Raw genomic sequence first — 16773 nt, 5'->3', positions numbered from 1 at the left:
TCAAAGAAGCTACTGATTCTGAAGTAGTGGGTTTTGATTGAGTTGATTGTTTTTAAAAAACTGTTTGGATTTTAATTGTGATGCAGAAGTTATAGTAACAAACATTGGTTTCGTACAGACATTATTTCCACTCCAGTGGATAAGCTCAATAAAGGTCATATCCCTGGGGCGCCTGGGTGGCGCAGTCGGTTAAGCAGTCCGACTTCAGCCAGGTCACGATCTTGCGGTCTGTGAGTTCGAGCCCCGCGTCAGGCTCTGGGCTGATGGCTCGGAGCCTGGAGCCTGTTTCCGATGCTGTGTCTCTCTCTCTCTCTGCCCCTCCCCCGTTCATGCTCTGTTTCTCTCTGTCCCAAAAAAAATAAATAAAAAACGTTGAAAAAAATAAAATAAAATAAAGGTCATATCCCAAACTAAAAAAAAAAAAAAAAAAAAAAAAAAAAGGCAACCCAATTTAAAAATGAGCAAAAGATCTGCAAACATCTCAGGGCACCTGGGCGGCTGAGGTGGTTAAGTGTCTGACTCTTGGTTTCAGCTCAGGTCATGATCTCACAGTTTGTGGGTTCAAGACCCATTTTGGGCTCTGTGCTGACACTACAGAGCCTGCTTGGGATTCTCTGTCTCCCTCTCTCTGCCCTCCTCTACTCACATTGCCTCTGTCTCTCTCAAAATAAATAAACTAAAAAAGAACTTCCAAATTAAAAAATAAAAAAATCTTAAAAAAAAAAAAAGATCTGAAGATATCTCATCAAATAAGATATACAGATGTCAGGTAAGCAGAGGAGATGTTCAATATCATACTATCATTTGGGATCTACAAATTAGACCAGTGAGATGCCACTACAGATCTGACAACACCAAATATTGGCAAGGAGGTGGAGCAATCAGAATTCCCACTAACTGCTGGTGGTAATGTATTCTTATCATCTGTTTTTAGGCATGTGCACATCAAGGATTATTAGATCTTCTTAGAGAATTAACCCTTTCATTATTATGTAATTCTCTTGATCCTTCATAATTTTCCTTGCTCCAAAGTCTGCTTTGTCTCAAATTAATATACCTACTTCACATTAATATAGCTACTTTAGCTTTCCTTTGGTAAGTGGTAGCATGGTATTTCTTTCTTAGAAAACTAAATATATTCTCACCATATAATCCAGCAATCCTGCTCCTTGATATTTACCAAAATGAGATGAAAACCTAAATCCAAACAAAACCTGCACATAAGTATTATAGGAGCTTTATTCATAAATGGAAACTTGGAAGCAAGAGATATCTTCCAATAAGTAAATGGATAAACTGCGATACATCCATATACTGGAATACTCATTCAACAATTTAAAAAAATGAACTGTCAAACTACAAAGACAGGGAGGAACCTTAGATACATACTGGTAAGTGACAAGAAGTCAATCTGAAAAGGCTACATATTGTCTGATTCCAATTACATGACATTCTGGAAAAAGCAAAACATGGAGACAGTAAAAAAAAAAAATAATAATAATAATCACTAGTTGCCAGGAGTTGGAGATGTAGCACACCCCAATGAATGAATAAGGGAAACATGGTATTTTCAGAGCAGCGAAACTGTTCTTTCAGTATAATATTGTAATGGTAGATACAGACATTCTGCACTTATCAGAATTGCATAACACAAAGAATGAACTCTAATGTAAACTATGCACTTTAATAACAGGGGAGACTGTGGACAGGAGGGGAATAAATGAGAACTCTATTTTCTGCTCAATTTTTCAGTAAACTTAAAGTTGATATAAAGCAAAGCCTATTAATTTTTAACTGATACAAACCTTTTTTTTTTAAGAGACAGAAAGCCAAAATCAAGTTGGATACTCAACCAACTGAGCCACGAAAATACCCCTAAAGATAATTTTGTATTTCACCGTATGTGTGCTTATTTTTAAAGTAAAACAACAAAAAAAAGATTTAAAAATAAATTCATAATAACGTATTAACACTGATTTTCATCTCTGCTAAGTCCTATTATTTCATAAGGTGATCAGATCAATGTCTTTTTCTGCTTTGTTAACAAGTAGTTTTTACTTGTTTGGTTTTGTTAGTTTGTTTTAATATAAGTCAACTAGAACAAAAAGAATCAACTCAGATATCAGTGACTAAACCGGTAACATATATGGGGCACCTAGGTGGCTGAGTAACTGAAGCATTCAATTTTGGCTCAGGTCATAATCTGTGGTTCCCAAGTTTGAGCCCCGCGTCGGGCTTTGTGCTGACAGTAAGCCTGGAACTTGTTTCAGATTCTGTATCTCCCTCTCTCTCTGCCCCTCCCCACCTCAAAAGTAAACAAACATTAAAAAAATTAAACTGATAATATATAAATGATTTAAAGATGTGGAAAGAAGCCAGGCCAAGTGGGATCTTGCTCTATGCTGAAAGCGAAGAGCTATCATTAAAGGTTTTTTGTATTATTTTTCCCTCTCAAGACCTCTCTGGTTACAAGAAAATATCAGGGAATACTTTCCCAGGTAAAAGAACCTTATCTGTGCTCTGAATGATGAAAAGACAAACTAGACAAAGTGGGAAGGGAAGACTGGGTCAGAAAGACAGAGAGGAACGTCCACACAGACCATAACACATGGTTAACAAACTGGAGAATAGAAGGGGAGAACACAATGGAAGAATTCTGGAGACACTAACAGACCCGGCTAGCCTTGAGTTATACAACGACAATGAGAAAATATTGGAAGGGGGCACCAGTGTGCATGCAGAGGGATCAGTTCACAGGCTCCTAGATGAGTCCATGAAAGTTGGTGGAAGCTTACATTTTGGGGTAGAGAAAAACAAGATTCAAGAAATGCTTTGGAAATGAAAATCAACAGTACTTGGGCAAAGACTACTAGGCTTCTGACACTAATTGAGACAAACAAAGGAAGAGAGACAAGTTTTTAGAGGCAATGATTAACAGATTCAGAGACACTATATCCAAATTGTTTTAGATATGCAAGAGGAGAGGTCATATAGGGGATGTACAACATCCAAGATAAACTATCTTTAAGAGGTCTAAAATCTAGGAGCGCCTGAATGGCTCAGTCGGTTGAGTGTCCGTCCGACTTTGGCTCAGGTCATCATCTCACAGTTCATGGGTTCAAGCCTGGCATTGGACTCTGTGCTGACAGCTCAGAGCCTGAAGCCTGCCAAGGATTGTATCTCTCTTTGTGCCCCTCCCCTGCTCGTGCTGTCTCTCTCAAAAATAAACATTAAAAAAAAATTTTTTTTAAGTCTAAAATCTAAATAGGGAAGCAAAGCAACAGATATAAAAGTAAAATACTGATTATTAAAGACAGTAAAATTTTAGAGAAAAGATGGATTAGATAGAGGAGGCTAGAGCAGTTGGAAAAGGTGTTCTAAAGCTAGGATTTGAACTGGGTCTTGAAGGATGGGAAGTGCTGGGTAGGTGAAGGAGAGCAGCCCAGACTTGAGAAATCATGTGAATAAAAGCATTTCAGATGAGAATTCTGGGTAGGATGAATGAGGTAACCAAGTGTTATGTTCCCTGAAGTCTACATACAAGGTACACACTAGGGAAAAGAGCATCACACTGAGTCTGTAAATGCAGCACATTCCAATGAGCAGTGAAACCATCTATGGAATAGGAATAAAGAATGTTGTCTGTGGTCAATTCGCCCTCTTTAATTTTTAGTTGGCAGAGTCAACTTAGCTAAATAATCATATTTAAATGATGGTCATTTAGTACCTTGGTACTCAAAATATGCTCTGTGACTAGCAACACCAGCATCATGTGCAAACTTTTTAGGAATACAGAACCCCAGGGGCTACTCCAGATCCACAGAATCAGAATCTGCGTTTTAGTTAAGACTGTCATGTGTTGAGCTGCACACCAAAGTTTGAGAAACTCTGCTTCCGTAACACCTTAATATACATACCCATATTAACAACATGAGGCAGAAGCATAAGTGAGCGGCAGGGCCGGCTGATGGTAACAAGGCTGAGAGGCTGTTCACAGAGCAAGTTGAAGGTGAATGCCAGAGGAATTTAGATCTCAGCTAAAGAGTATTCCAGTAACTCAACTTTCCACAAGTGGACCTTCTCAAAGTCATGATCTTCTTCAAAAAGATCTTCCTTGTGAGAAAAACAAACTTTTGCCCAGTTATCCTCTTGAATTACCAGAATAAAATCTCCAGTTCAACCAAGATAAAACGAATTTCCCAAACTCAGAAACATGCAGGATCTATTTACTCCACCATAATTACAAATGGAATTCAAGGCAGGATAGTGGATTCAGCCTCTTCCATTTAAGATCAAACCTTTCACTGACGATTTTGAGGGGTAATGATGAGACTACTGGATTTGAAGATATTAATGACCCATCAGAAAGCTAACTAATGGCTAACATTAACAACTCAGGCAACAACAGATGTTGGCAAGGATGTGGAGAAAGAGGATCTCTTTTGCATTGTTGGCGGCAATGCAAACTGGTGCAGCCACTCTGGAAAACAGTATGGAGGTTCCTCAAAAAACTAAAAAGAGAACTACCCTATGACCCAGCAATTGCACTACTAGGCATTTATCCAAGGGATACAGGTGTGCTGTTTCGAAGGGACACATGCACCCCCATTTTTATAGCAGCACTATCAACAATAACCGAAGTATGGAAAAAGCCCAAATGTCCATCGATGGATGAATGGATAAAAAAAAGATGTGGTGTGTATACATATATATATACATACACACACACACACACACACACACACACACAATGGAGTAGTACTCGGCAATCAAAAAGAATGAAATCTTGCCATTTGCAACTACGTGGATGGAACTGGAGGACATTATGCTAAGTGAAATTAGTCAGAGAAAGACAAATAACATATAACTTCACTCATATGAGGACTTTAAGAGACAAAACAGATGAACCTAAGGGAAGGGAAGCAAAAGTAATATAAAAACAGGGAGGGGGACAAAGTATAAGAGACTCATAAATATGGAGAACACAGGGTTACTGGAGAGGGTATGGGAGGGGGCATGGGCTAAATGGGTAAGGGGCATTAAGGAATCTACTCCTGAAACCATTGTTGCACTATATGCTAACTAATTTGGATGTAAAATTTTAAAAATAATATAAATAAATAAATAAATAGTGAACTAATGGGAGAATCACACTTGACGATGGAATGTAAACTTGGTTAACTGTCGTCTATTGTGCCATTCATGAAAACAGAGGGGCAGCATCTTGCTTGTGTTCACGTACACAACATTAAAACAGAGACACAAGAAAAAATGAACAATAACATGAAGTTAAAAGTCTCTGTAGTTATACAGACAATGGCAGATCTATTTTTTTTTTAAGGTTTTATTTTATTTTTTGAGAGACAGATCATGAGCAGGGGAGGGACAGAGAGAGAAGGAGACACAGAATCTGAAGCAGGCTCCAGACTCTGAGCTGTCACCACATGGCCTGACATGGGGCTCAAACCCACGAACAGGGTATCATGACCAAAGCCGAAATCGGACACTCAACCAAGTGAGCCACCCCCACGCCCCTAAATTTTCTTTAATCAAAAATTTTCCCTCTCATTTACTATTAGATCAATTAGCACTATAGGCATACCTCTTTTATTTATTGTGCTTCCCTTCACTATACTTCAGGTATTTTTGCTTTTAACAAATTCAAGGTTTGTGGCACTCCTGTATCATTCAAGTCTATCAGTGCCATTTTTACAACAGCATGTACTTCATGTCGGTCATATTTTGGTAATTTTCACATTTCAAGGTTTTTCATTATTATTATCTTTGTTAGGCGATCTGTGATCAGCACTTTTGGATGTTACTGTAATTGTTTTGGGGCACCATGAACCACACCCACACAAGATGGTGAACAGAACTGATAAATGTTGTATGTTCTGAGTGCTCTCCCAACTGGCCAATCCCCCAACTTTCTGCCTCTCCTCAGGCCTCCCTATTCCGAGACACATCAATACAGAAATTACCCTAATTAATAGCCCTACAATGGCTTCAGGGTGTTCAAATGAACACAGTCACATGTCTCTCACTTTAAATCAAATGCAAGAAATGATTAAGCTTAATCAAGAAGGCATGATGAACACCAAGAGTGACCTCTCACAGTTAGCCAACTTGTGAATGTAAAGAAAGACTTAATAAAGGAAATTAAAAGCACTATTCCAGTGAACACACCAATGATAAGCAAAATAGCCTTACTGATACACAGAAAACTTTTAGTGGCCTGAGTAGATCAAACCAGTCACAACATTCACTTAAGCCAAAGCCTAAATCCAGACAAAGCCCTAACTCTTTTTAATTCTTTGAAGGCTGAGAGACATAAGGAAGCTGCATAAGAGCAGTCTGAAGCTACCAGAGGTTGATTTTCATAAGGTTTAAGGAGAGAAGCAGTCTCCCTCATAATATAAAGGTTCAAGGTGAAGCAGAAAGTATGCACATAGAAGTTACAGTAAGTTGTCCAGAAGATCCAGCTAAATAAAGTAAATCATGAAGATGGCTACATTAAACAACAGAGTCCCAATACAGACAAACAGTCTTAGATTGTTACATTAGAAGAAGATGCCTTCTGGGACTTTCATAGCTAGGGAAGAGAACTTAGTGCCTGGCTTCAAAGTTTCAAAGGATAGATAGACTAACTTTCTTGTTAACAGTTAATGCAGCTGGTTGAAGCCAATGCTCACTTCACTTACCATTCCCAAAATACTAGGGCCCTTAAGAATTATGGTAGATCTACTCTGTGCAAATGCCAAAGTGTAGCCTGGATGACAACACATCTATTGACAATATGGTTTACTGAGTACTTTAATCTCACTGCTTAAAATATCTTCTGCTCAGAAAAAACAATTCCTTTCACAACATTGCGCATGGACAATGCACCTGTCACCTATGAGTTCTCATGGAGATGAACAGTGAGATTAATATACTTTTCATGCCTGCTAACACTACATCCATTCTGCAGCCCATGAATTAAGGAGTAATTTTGACTTTGAAGTCTTATTCTTTAAGAACTACGTTTCACAAGGCTATAGTGGCAAAAGATAGTGATTCCTCTATGGATCTGGGCAAAGTCAAGTGAAAACCTCTGGAAAGGATTCACCATCCCAGACACCGTGAAGAACATTCACAATTCATGGAAAGAGGTCAAAATATCAACATGCACAGGAGTTTGGAAGAAGTTGATTCCAATCTCATGAATAATTTTGAGAGGTTCAAGACTTTGGTGGAGGAAGTAACCGCAGATGTGATGGAAACAGTAAGAGAACTAGAATTACAAGTGCAGCCTGGGGCACGTGGGTGGCTCAGTGGGTTGAACGTCCAACTTCAGCTCAGGTCATGATCTCCCAGTCTGTGAGTTCGAGCCCCGACTCAGGCCCTGTGCTGACAGCTCGGAGCCTGGAGCCTGCTTCCCATTCTGTGTCTCCCTCTCTCTCTGCCCCTCCCCTGTTCATGCTCTGTCTCTGTCAAAAATAAATAAACATTTTTTTAAAAATTAAAAAAAAAAAGTGCAGCCTAAAGACGTGATTGAATTGCTACAATTTCATTATAAAACAGATGAGGAGGGGCGCCTGGGTGGCGCAGTCGGTTAAGCGTCCGACTTCAGCCAGGTCACGATCTCGCGGTCCGTGAGTTCGAGCCCCGCGTCAGGCTCTGGGCTGATGGCTCAGAGCCTGGAGCCTGTTTCCCATTCTGTGTCTCCCTCTCTCTCTGCCCCTCCCCCGTTCATGCTCTGTCTCTCTCTGTCCCAAAAATAAATAAACGTTGAAAAAAAAAAAATTTAAAAAAAAAAAATAAAAAAAATAAAACAGATGAGGAGCTGCTTCTTATGCATTAGCAAAGAAAGTGGTTCCTTGAGACAGAAGATGCTATAATGACTGCTGAAACGACAACACAACATTTAGTATATTACTTACTCTTAGGTAATGAAGCAAGAGCAGTGTTTGAGAGAAGTGACTCCAATTATGCAAGAAGTTCTAATATGGGTAAAATGTTACCAGTCAGTAACAGAAACTACAGAGAAATTGTTCACAAAAGGAAGAGTCAATTGATGCAGAACACTTCCCTTGTTGTCTCATTTTAAGAAATAGCCACATGGGGCGCCTGGGTGGCTCAGTCGGTTGAGCGTCCGACTTCAGCTCAGGTCACGATCTCGCGGTCCATGGATTCGAGCCCTGCGTCGGGCTCTGGGCTGATGGCTCAGAGCCCGGAGCCTGTTTCCGATTCTGTGTCTCCCTCTCTGTCTACCCCTCCCCTGTTCATGCTCTGTCTCTCCCTGTCTCAAAAATAAATAAACGTTAAAAAAAAAAAAGAAATAGCCATAGCCACCCTAACCTTCAGCAACCACCACCCTCATCAGTCAACAATCACAATACTAAGGCAAGACCCAAGGTGCCTGGGTGGCCCAGACCATTAAGCATCTGACCCTTGATTTCAATTTAGGTCATGATCTCATGGTTCATGAGTTCGATACCTATGTTGGGTTCAGTACGGTTAGTGCGGAGCCTGCTTGAGATTCTGTCTCTCCCTCTCCCTTTCTCTCCGACCCAACTGGGCACACTCACGTGCTCTCGCCCCCCTTCAAAATAAACTTTAAAAAATATATACTAAAGCAAGACCCTCTATCAGCAAAAAGACTACAACTCGCTTCTGAAAGCTCAGAAAATGATTACCATTTTTCAGCAATGAAGTATTTTCAAATTAAGGTACATACATTGTTTTTGTTTTTGTTTTAGATGTAATGCTACTAAACACTCAACAGACTACAGTATAGTGGAAATGTTTATATGCACTGGACAACCAAAATATTTATTTAACTTGTTTTATTGTGGTGGTCTAGAACCAAAACCACAGTATCTCTAAGGTATGCTCAGGTTTAAACTAAAATTTAGCCCCAACTCCCATTTCTCAAGGCTCAGTTCTCTACTGATGCATTTTTACATGGGAGGGGGGAAAAAAAGCATTTTTAGGTATTCTTTAAAAAATAAAGTTATGACTGAAGCTAATCACAGAAAAATCATTAAGACAGGTAAAGGGTGGGGCACCTGGGTGGCGCAGTCGGTTAAGCGTCCGACTTCAGCTCAGGTCACGATCTTGCGGTCCGTGAGTTCGAGCCCCGCGTCAGGCTCTGGGCTGATGGCTCAGAGCCTGGAGCCTGCTTCGATTCTGTGTCTCCTTCTCTCTCTGCCCCTCCCCCCTTCATGCTCTGTCTCTCTCTGTCTCAAAAATAAACGTTAAAAAAAAAAAATTAAAAAAAAAAAAAGACAGGTAAAGGGTGACAAATAAGTCTGGTCTTTTCTTTAGCACTGGCCAGGATCTTATCTCCAGTACGTAAGCCTTCATGTATTCAGTGAAGGTGGAAGTTTATTTTTTTTTTTTATTTTTTTTTTTCAACGTTTATTTATTTTTGGGACAGAAAGAGACAGAGCATGAACGGGGGAGGGGCAGAGAGAGAGGGAGACACAGAATCGGAAACAGGCTCCAGGCTCTGAGCCATCAGCCCAGAGCCTGACGCGGGGCTCGAACTCACGGACCGCGAGATCGTGACCTGGCTGAAGTCGGACGCTTAACGACTGCGCCACCCAGGCGCCCCAGTGAAGGTGGAAGTTTAAAGGCAATGGCCACTGATTTGAGACCATCAAATTAACTCTCTTCATTCTGATGACATGCTTGCTTTTTTTTATTATTATTAGCTTTTTACTCCTACAAACAAACAATAAAATGATCATAAAGATATTCTAGTTCTGGGGCACGTGGGAGACTCAATCAGTTAAGCAACCTACCCACTCTTGATTTCAGCTCAGGTCATGATCTCATGGTTTGAGAGTTTGAGCCCTGCATCACACTCTGTTCTGACAGCAGGAGGCCTGCTTGGTGGTATTCTTGCTCTCTGCCCCTCCTCCACTCTCTCTTCTCAATAAACTTCTAAAAATATTAAAAAATAAAAACTGGCAATTTAAGAATGCAATTTAGAATAAACTGAAAAATTACAACAGAAAAAGCATTCAATAAGCTTAGTTATAATTTGTATGCAGAAACCAACAACCCTATTATAGTAAAAACAGCTAGCAAGGATTCCATTTACAACAAAACAGCAAAAAAAAACAGAAAAATAGTAATAAACTTAAACCCCTTAAGAGGTTTATATAAACATAAAATGTTTAAAGGTACCAAAAGATGATATAAATTTAAGACTAATAACAAAACTATCAATTCTTACTAAATTAATCTATAAATTCCACATGGTAAAAAAATAACTTGACTTTTTTATTGCATAAGAAAAGGGCAATTTTAAAGTTAAAAAAAAATCTGGGGCGCCTGGGTAGCTCAGTCGGTTGAGCTTCCAACTTGGGCTCAGGTCATGATCTCACGGGTGCTGAGTTCAAGCCCCGCATTGGGCTCTGTGCTGACGGCTCAGAGACTCGAGCCTGCTTTCAGTTCTGAATCTCCCTCTCTCTCTGCCCCTTCCCCGTTCACATGCTGTCTCTCTCTCAAAAATAAGCATTCAAAAAAATTAAAAAAAAAATTTTTTTTTAATTATGAAGAGTAACTATGGAGGGGGCAATGGCCTTATTATTTGTATTATTACTATTGATATTATTTGATAAAAGCATCAAATACAAATACAATGAAGTATTAAAGAGTTCAGCTATATCAAAGTTTAGTGCACAATAAATATGATCATTCAAGAAATTGTGTGGTAACTCTCATTTATCAGGAAATACAGTAAGATGGATCTGTATCTTTTTCCCTACACCAAAATAAATCTCAGCTAGATCAAGAATGTAAATGCAAATAACAAAATCATAAAACTAGGAGAAGACATGTAGGGTTTTGTTTATTTGTTCTTGCTTTAAATAATCTCATCATGAGAGGCTTTAAAGCATGACTCAAAATCCAGAAACTATCAAAACAGACTAATAAATTTTGCTGCAAAAATTTTCATCTGGCTACAAAGGCATACAAAATAAAATCAAGAGGCAAATTATTTTTTTAAAATTTTTTAACATTTATTTATTTTTGAGAGAGAGCGAGACAGAGCATGAGCAGAGGGAAAGGGAGACACAGAATCCAAAGCAGGCTCCAGGCTCCGAGCTGTCAGCACAGAGTCTGATGCAGGGCTTGAACTCACAAACGGGGAGATCACAACCTGAGCCAAAGTTGGATGCTTAACCAACAGCCACCCAGGCACCCCAAGAGGCAAATTATTAAAGGAAAAATACTTTCAACACATAGACAATTTCCACAAACAATACAAATATAGGTAAAGAATGTAATGGATTCAAAGAAATGACTCCTAAACAAATGAAAACTTACTCGTAAGAGAATTGCAAAATAAATTACAAACTAAAACCTGTCACCAGTAAGACCAAAAAGTTTTTGAAAACATACTCTTGGTGTGACTGGGTGGCTCAGTAGGTTAAGCATTTGACTCAATTTTTGGTTAAGGTCATGATCTCACAGTTCAAGAGTTTGAGCCCCACATTGGGCTCTGTGCTGACAGTGCTCAGCCTGCTTGGGATTCTGTCTCCCTCTCTCCCCGCCCCCCCCACCCCCACCCTCCCACCTCCCCACCTCCCCACCTTCAGTGCACGTGCACACATGCTTTCTCTCATAAACATTTAAAAATATTTTTAAAAAATGAAAATACACTTTAGTCTTGAAAAGGATGTAGAAACAAAAGGCAACCTCCTTTTGTTTGAGAGGGAGTAAACTGGTGTACCTCTACAGAAAACAATTTTAATCAAAATGCATTCTTTTTTTTTTTTATATGAAGTTTATTGACAAATTGGTTTCCATACAACACCCAGTGCTCATCCCAAAAGGTGCCCTCCTCAATACCCATCACCCACCCGCCCCTCCCTCCCACCCCCCATCAACCCTCAGTTTGTTCTCAGTTTTTAAGTCTCTTATGCTTTGGCTCTCTCCCACTCTAACGTCCTTTTTTTTTTTTTTTTTTTTTCCTTCCCCTCCCCCATGGGTTCTTGTTAAGTTTCTCAGGATCCACCTAAGAGTGAAACCATATGGTATCTGTCTTTCTCTGTATGGCTTATTTCACTTAGCATCACACTCTCCAGTTCCATCCACGTTGCTACAAAAGGCCATATTTCATTTTTTCTCATTGCCACGTAGTATTCCATTGTGTATATAAACCACAATTTCTTTATCCATTCATCAATTGATGGACATTTAGGCTCTTTCCATAATTTGGCTATTGTTGAGAGTGCTGCTATGAACATTGGGGTACAAGTGCCCCTATGCAAAATGCATTCTTTGACCCAGAAATTCCCCTTATAGAAATCTACCTTAGCTCACAAATATACTAGTACATGTGGGAAAAGATACGCTATTTTAACAGCAACAGCAAAAAAAAAAACAAAAAACAAAAAACAAAAAACAAAAAACTATCAAAAAAATATACATTCAGCAGAATACTATTTAGCCATTTAAAAAAAAATGCAGCCTGGGGCAGCTGGGTGGCTCAGTCGGTTAAGTGTCTGACTTCCGCTCAGGTCATGATCTAACGGTTCGTGGGTTCGAGCCCCGTATTGGGCTCAGTGCTAACAGCTCAGAGCCCAGAGCCTGTTTCAGATTCTGTGTCTCCCTCTCTCTATGTCCCTCCCACACTCATGCTCTGTCTCCCTCTGTCTCAAAAATAAAAAACATTAAAAAAATTAAACAAAATAAAATGCAGCCTGTTAAGAGAAAAAAAAAAAAAAAATATATATATATATATATATATATATAACAGTATGTAGAATGCTACCATTTGAATGTTAAAAAGATGGGAAGTTATGTATGTCCTATGTATCTTTGTATATAGGACTAAATCTGAAAGACACACTAGAAATTTGATTGCCTCTGAGAATGGGAACCACAGACAGGGAAATGGAGGTGACTGGGGAGGAGATTTACATTTATACTTTTTCCAGTCATGATCAAGTAAATACATACTTTTTTTTTTTAAGGTTTTTTGTTGTTTTGTTTTTTTGAGAGAAACAGAGAGAGAGAGCACACGCGCACATGGTCAGGGAGGGGCAGAGAGAGAGAGACAGAATTCCAAGCAGGCTCCGCAGGAACTCATAAACCCTGAGATTGTGACCCGAACCAAAATCAAGAGCCAGATGTTTAATGGGCCACCCAGGTACCCCTGTACTTTTTTTTTTTTAAGCAGGTGTTTGTACTCTATTCCTTCTCTATGTCCCTAACTCTAAGGTATTCTGGCTTACACATCAAAAATAGGAAAATTAAATTTTCTCCTTTGCCACAACATCCAAAACTACTTAACTTTTCCAAAGGATAAGGTATGAGAAATATGAAAATGATACATGTTTCTCTTCCTGTGCCCACCCACCTACTATTCAAAAAGTAGCTAAGTCATGTGTTGAATCATCTATTTTTAGCTACAATTAAAAAGTAGAGTTATGAAAGTAACAGCAGCTGATCAATTTTTTTTTTTAATTTTATAAATGTTTATTTTTGAGAGAGAGACAGAGTATGAGGGGGCAGGGGCAGAGAGAGACGGAGACACAGAATCTGAAGCAGACTCCAAGCTATCAGCAAAGCCTGATGCAGGGCTTGAACCCACAAACCATGAGATCATGACCTTAGTAAAAGTTGGTCGCTTAACCGACTGAGCCACCCAGGCGCTCTGCAGCTGATCAATTTCTAATCACAGCACAGTCCCAGAAAATCAGTTCTAACTGGTGGCAAAGGTGCTCACCTCCACCATGGCTTATCATCTCAAGGCTGTGGCATATCAAAAATGTAACTAGATTAAGGAAGAGTAAGAAAACTAGGGGGAAAAGTAAATGTGTAATAGCAACCAAAGAATGGATTAAAATGAATTTTTACAATAAATTAGAAACTATCCTTTTATAGTAAAGGTAGTAATTTCCTTCTTGCCAGAAAACATATATTCACAGCCCTCTATCTTTTATTCCACTTAAAAGTGGATGACTTTCTTTGAGATAATGATTTTCTACCAAGTTTTAGGAAAGTTAAACTATTAAAAGAACGAGAAAACAAAACTATAGAACATCTCTCAATAATAAAGTTTCTGGAGTCATTTACCAGGGATCAAATGCTACCATTTAACAGTAAGACAATCCTCAGACACTAGGCTTCTTTGAGCTCTTCTTACAGAGACACTAAAGTAAATGTAATACACTAAACAGACACTATTTTCTGCCAACACAAAACGTTAAGTCACTATACACTTATTAAATCACATTACCACTCTACATGGATGTGTAGTTGACAAGACAAAAATCAGTTACTGCATCCAAATGTTAATATATTTACGTATTATTTGCAACATGGTTTTATTCTGAAACAGAAAAGTACTTTAGAAGGCTATTATGCAGCAACTAAACTTAATACTCTTGCAGAGAAGCCCAAGGCATCTCACCTAACACTGCTAATTTATTAATTTGTTCTCTCTGCTATAAAGTTTCATGTTATTCCAACATTAGATTACCTTAAAACCAATTATAGCTCCAATTAGCAATCTATTTTAATCTAAATAGATTAAATATAGAGAAAATACTCAAAGTCTATGCATTTTAGAACTTCAAAAGATGCGAGGTGCCTGGTTGGCTCAGTCAGTTAAGCATCCAACTTCAGCTCAGGTCATGATCTCACAGTTGGTAGGTTCGAGCCCCGCAACCGGCTGTGTGCTGACAGCTCAGAGCCTGGAGCCTGTTTTAGAGCCTGTCTCCCTCTCTCCCTGCCCCTCCCCCACTCACCCTCTGTCTCCCCCTGTCTCAAAAATAAACACTGAAAAAAAAATTTTTTTTAAAGAACTTCAAAAGATGCAATTTAGTAAGCATTAGACTTTAGCCTAAACCATTTCCTATAATCTATGATAAAAGAATTTAACTGATCAAAGAATATAATCACTAACCTATTATAATAACAATTTATTTTTTTATTTTGATAACCAAAACTCACAAAACCCTGGGAATAAATAAACTGTGCTGCAGACATTAGCAGGTTACAAACTGAGAAATGTGCAAGATACTATAAATAAAAAAAAAGTACAAAGAAATTGGATAGAGTTGGATTGTTTAGGATTAAGGATGTTTGCCATGTATAGGAAAGGCCTGAAGTTAAAATACAGAAAATGCAGGTTTGCTAAATTTGGAAATATTCACTGACGGACACAAACTGAGTCAGCATGTAGACTGATCTGAATGAGAATCATAACATGCCTGACACAAGAATGAATGGGCTCAAGGGCAGCCAACACAATACGGAGATGCTCATAGTAGTAGGATGCAGAGGAAAGAAGAGACAGCAGGGAACAGGGGCACAGAAATACCAACTTGAGTTAATTTCTGCTTCAAGACCTGGCACATTTCATGCAATTCTAGAAAGTTATTTTGCTCTGTTGATACACTTAAAAGAAATGAAGCACAATTGCATAAAGCATTAATTAAACAAACATATTAGCCTCGTAAGAACATTTTTATCTTTCCCTTCTTTCTCATTTCCCTAATGGATACTTTATTTTTGCCTCCTCTGATCTAATCCTGATAAGAACTAGGCTCTTAACCTATGAGGTCTCAATTACCCAGTATTTGAAATAAAACTCTGCTCTCCGCAAAATTTTTCTAGGGCAAAGGTTCTTAAAGGAGTCCGTGACAACAGTTAAAAAAACTTAGAGCCTCCCTATAATCACTGCAAATAACCGTGCACCACTCCTCTCCCCAGTCCTATTCAACTTGGTTTCTTTGCCAATGATCAATACCAGTAGAGGAGGAGAGAAGGAGAAGACACCTCCTGTTTGTCTAACTATGTATGGAGTCCCCATTCTGTACCTTCCCAAACTGAGTTCATTCAAGCGTTATTTCTCTAACTTCAGGATTAGAGGACTGCTACTATCCTTGAAGAACATGAATTACTGAAGTTCTAGACATAAAATTCAGAAGCTAAACTCTCCTGTGTAGTTTCATAACTTTGCTTCCTACTCTGTGTCAAACCCCAAGGCTGAGTGTCTTCTTATATTTTTTTAATTAGATGTTTAAGAAGCAACATAATGAAATCTACAAATATCTTCACTTTTATATTATTGCTAAGACATGCAAATAATTACCTACTGGTAAAAAGGAGTGACTCTGGACTAGCACTAGGGTCCTCAGATAGGAGAGTCCTAACCCAGTAATGAAACTTGATGTGTGGCCCTTGGAACTCCCCTTAGGTCTATTAAATCTGTTTCTTCAAGTGAAAAGTAAGGACTAAAGCCAAACATTTTCCACATTCACAAAGCACACTGCTCAATTCTGTTCTTGTTCTGTAAAACTGCTGAATCATTTTCATGTTATTTTGTATGTTAATCACTGATTATCTATTAATAACTATTAAAGCTGAAACCCAGTTTTATCAAGTATAAGGGCTGCTGACAGTAATTACTCATTCTGGTATTTCAAACATTGATTTATAGCCTCTTTATTCCACAGAAGCGGTAAATTTGATTTTACTCCTGGAGAAACACATACCTTTAATCAAAATGTTAGCTACATACACATGTCATGTAGAACAGCCAATTTTTTGAAGATTAAAGAACATTAACTGAGTACCTCCTGTATACAGAGACATTGGGGAATTTGAGGCATTAGAAAACAGTAACAAGAAAATCCATCTTTGTCTCTTAGGGGCATATAATGCACTTTAAAGGGCAGGAATGGCTCAAATAGAGAAAAACACAGGGCAGCAATTATCATATGTAACATAAGGCCTCTATGATCTCTGAATTTCTGACAGAAA

General features: G+C 38.6%; 1 protein-coding gene and 1 pseudogene across 1 annotated transcript in view; one reads left to right on the top strand and one right to left on the bottom strand.

The window, feature by feature from the left end:
• JMY (junction mediating and regulatory protein, p53 cofactor) overlaps positions 1–16773 on the bottom strand; it is a 106952-nt gene that overhangs the window by 75410 nt on the left and 14769 nt on the right. The gene's annotated exons all lie outside the window — the stretch shown is intronic.
• On the top strand, positions 4014–5181 carry LOC124524749 (proteasome maturation protein-like; annotated as a pseudogene).

The sequence above is a fragment of the Lynx rufus genome, unplaced genomic scaffold (assembly GCF_022079265.1).
Source record: "Lynx rufus isolate CCGP_SWC_20201006 ecotype Redwood Valley unplaced genomic scaffold, mLynRuf1.p SCAF_1, whole genome shotgun sequence".
NCBI classification, from domain to species: domain Eukaryota; kingdom Metazoa; phylum Chordata; class Mammalia; order Carnivora; family Felidae; genus Lynx; species Lynx rufus.
This window is presented reverse-complemented; position numbering and strand designations above follow the sequence as displayed.